Source organism: Lissotriton vulgaris, chromosome 6 (genome assembly GCF_964263255.1).
Source record: "Lissotriton vulgaris chromosome 6, aLisVul1.2, whole genome shotgun sequence".
In the NCBI taxonomy this organism is placed as follows: domain Eukaryota; kingdom Metazoa; phylum Chordata; class Amphibia; order Caudata; family Salamandridae; genus Lissotriton; species Lissotriton vulgaris.
In genome coordinates this window covers 932,809,910-932,813,616 of record NC_141694.1, presented here as the reverse complement: position 1 = coordinate 932,813,616, position 3,707 = coordinate 932,809,910, and the positions used below count along the sequence as shown (strand labels likewise).

Genomic DNA, 3,707 nt, shown 5'->3' with positions numbered 1-3,707 from the left:
ACAATCGGGAACAATTCCGGTTTTCAGAAAGCTGTTTATAATCCTGCACCAGAGTGGGGCTAGGGAGAGTTTCAGTTTATTGGTGAGTTGAGCAGGTAGATGGTCTAGGGCATGAGATGAAGGTTTGGAGGTGGAGAGAAGTTTGTCTATCTCTTCTTCTGGGATAGGCTGGAAGAGTGACCAGGGTTTAGTGATGGGAAAGGGAGCGCTACCAAACATCCCAACCGGGCTGCTATAGGGAAGGGAGGTGCAATTGATGTCCAGAGAACGCTCGATCTTGGAGATCTCATCATTGAAGAAGTTGTCGTAGTTGTTGCACCGTTCTTTGGATGCCTGCCCAAGGGACAGATCAGGTTTGGAGGTTTGTTGTCTGATGATATTAAAGAGCTCCTGGGGTCTGTTTTATGCGCTATCCAATGCGGAGCGGAAATACATGGATTTTTTTGTTCTTGATATGACTGTTGTATTTCTTCCGGACTGTTCTGAGTTGATCGCGATGAATGGTAGAGGGCATGATCCTCCAGCATCTTTCTGTGGCTCTTAGTTGTCTCCTTTCTTCATTAATGTCAGAGTCGAACTATGATCTGGACAGAATAGCTCGTTTTTTTTTGTTTCTGGGGTGCTAGTTGGTCAAGCAAGATTACCATATTCATTTTATAGAGCGAGGTGAGATTGGTTGTGGAGAGATCATTGCCGCTGGGTAGGAGCAAATTTAGCCTTTCTTCCATGACATCCAAGGGAATCTGGGAGAGATTTCTGGACCATTTGGAAGGATCTTTAACAGGAGGCAGGGCTAGAACTCTTTGGTTGATGTGGAATAAGATCATGTGGTGATCCGACCCGTCCACTGGAAGAATGTTGTTGATCGTAATTGCATCTTGATGGGCAATGATGGCATACAAGGTTGCTCCTTTGTTGTCAGTTTCTTCAGAACAGTGTTTGGAAAGATTATTGTCGCAGAGGAGATTATTGAGAGATTGAATTAGTGTGTTGTTGGCTTTGTTCAAGCATAGGTTTAGATCACCCAGGATTAGGTAGTTAGTGTCTTTGAGTGTGCAATTGGCAATCAGGTCAGATTAGTGTTCCCCAAATGTGGGGGTGTTGCCTGGTGGGTGGTAGAGAAGGTGACAGACTAATGGGCTGTTATCCTTGGTCTTGATGTTGACAGAAAGACATTCAAAGGAGCTATACTTGCAGGAGTCAATTACAGCGATGTCCATGTCATACCTATGGATGATGGCTACACCTCCACCTCGTTGATCTTTTCTAGCTTTGTTGATGATGTTGAAACCTGGGGGCAGCATTGGTGTTTAAATGGAACCCAAGTTCATGGAACAATTACAGGTGTGGATGTGAGTATGAATACACATCTTAAAGCTGTGAAAATGACCTTGAAGAACAGAGAGCCTGTACAATTGGAAACATTAAGTATTCGGGGCAATAACATTCGATACTTCATTCTGCCGGACAGTCTCCCTCTTGATACACTACTGGTTGATGTTGAACCGAAAGTTAAATCCAAGAAAAGAGAAGCAGTTGCTGGGAGAGGCAGAGGCCGAGATCGTGGGAGAGGACGTGGCCGCGGAAGAGGCAGAGGAGGACCCAGGCGATAATTTTTCACAAATGTCCATAAATTGAATGTTTTGTACAGGTTTTACTTTTTAATAAATGGGTATATGCCCACAACTAGAAAAAAGAAAAAAAAAAAAAGAAACCTGGGGGCACAAGCATATCTAAACAGGGAGGGGAGATCTCATTTAGCCATGTCTCCGTGATGAACGCAATGTCTAGATCGTGAGAGAGGAGGCTTCTACTAATTCCGTTGCATGTTTGGGGGCTGATCTACAGTTAATGAGCATGCAGTTAGTGGATAGTTTCTTTTTGCTAGGAAACTTTCATAATGGGGCCCTCGGTATGGAGGAGAGGGAGCGCAGTGATTTTCAAGGGGGGGTAGTTTCTTCTGTAGCCTGTGATCACTTGGGAGGCTGTGGGAGGAGAGTCGTATGTGGAGGCTAGATCCGCTGTTTCTTCCATGGACATTGCTGCTTTAGTTCTAGAAGGTCTTTGTGTCTGGATCTCAGCAACCTTACTTGGGGAACTCTGTACCCCAGATAAGGGGGCTTTGATTCTTGCGAGTCTATAACGGGATCTCAATGTCGATTTTAGTGGGCCTCTGTAGCCGGTTTTCAAGGGCGGATGAGGCCCGAATTTGGTTTTAGACGGTTAGAGTTGGTCAGTGAAGAGGCCTTGGGATGGGATTGCTGGGGTTTTCGAGCCTTGTCTAGGTTGGTTAGGATTTCTGCAAGGCCTCGGAATATTATTTCTAACTGACTTTCTAATAGGGCCAGCCGGTGCGCCATGTCTTCCGGGGCTGTGTGCATGCAGTTTTGGGTAGGGGCATCTCGCTGGGGGGGGGGGTGCAACGTCTAATTGTGAGGTCTATGCTAATTGGGTCAGCCAAGCTACCTCTGTTAGGGACCCTCGGTAGGGGGTTGAGTCGTGAGCTCTTCCTCAATGATTTTGCGTGAGTGAAAAGGGGGTTAATAGACCAAGCCCGTGGGAGGGTGATGGGATGTTGGAGAAGAGGAGTCTGTGGAGGCGGAGGGGTCTGTTCTTCCTCGGAAGATTGACGGTCGCGATTAGTGGGAATGGAGGAGTGGGAGGAGCTTTGAGAGGGGAGGCTGATGGATCTCACTAGGGGAGTGGAAGTAGGTATTTGCTTCGCCTGATGGGGCAGGTTGACCGGGGAAGGGGGTTGGGGCGGAGCAGGTCGAAGAGAGTGAAGATGGGAGGAACGGGATCATCAGCTATCCTACCAAGCAAACAGCCCTGAGAGAACACACAAAATTTCATGTAAACACACATAAATTTGCCCCCTCCCCCTCAAATATTTCATGGAGATGATCAGATTGACTACATTCACTCATTACAATGTGGGTCTATTATCAATATATTTTCCAGGGCTGCTTGCAGTTCACAACCCACCACTATCTGGTGGCACTGATGTGTGCTGAGTGCATGCAGGCTGCGGCCAAAAAAGGAAACAGGCAGATTCTCTTGAACTTGCTAGTGAATATAGAAGCATCCATCCAATGTTTGTTTTACTAGGCTAGGTACAAGTACAGTAAGAAACCAACCATACACCTAAAATCAGTGCAGCTGGAACAATTTCAGAATGGGGGTGACGATCACGGTTGACTGGTCACTAAAACATAGATGTTGTGAATATTGCATGTATAACTGAGCGAGTGAGTGTAGCAAATGAGGCATGACCCCCCCTTCAGGCACTCGAAAACATGAGTTCCTGTGGTGCATCTTGAAGCACTTATTCCTAAATATAGGAGTGAAATAGGCGACATACCTTTACATTTTGTTTGGTCTTCTGTGGTCGGTACATTCATCCATCAAAACGGCCACCAGGTACAAATAAATCAAGGGATTCAACCAATCAGCAGTGAGGTCCAAATGCAGTCTCACAAATTATGATTGTTTGTTTGCAAACGCAGATTTGATAGGAACTCTGCATAGTCCACTAACACATCCTAATCGTCAAAAGTGTCCAGATGTAATAGCCACTGCTTCTCAAAGATCCTTTTATGTCTGTCAGAAATATAGTGTGGTCAGTTGGTTTCAAACAAAAGGCCCTCATTTTGCAGATCCACAACTGTAAAAACACATCTGAATTATAAACGTATTAGCACAAGTTT

General features: G+C 45.6%; 1 pseudogene across 1 annotated transcript; it reads left to right on the top strand.

The window, feature by feature from the left end:
* Positions 1-620: 620 nt before the first annotated feature.
* LOC147708226 (small nuclear ribonucleoprotein Sm D1 pseudogene) lies at positions 621-1,613 on the top strand (annotated as a pseudogene). Its single transcript, XR_015296492.1, has one exon. The product of XR_015296492.1 is annotated as a small nuclear ribonucleoprotein Sm D1 pseudogene (transcript).
* Positions 1,614-3,707: the final 2,094 nt, after the last annotated feature.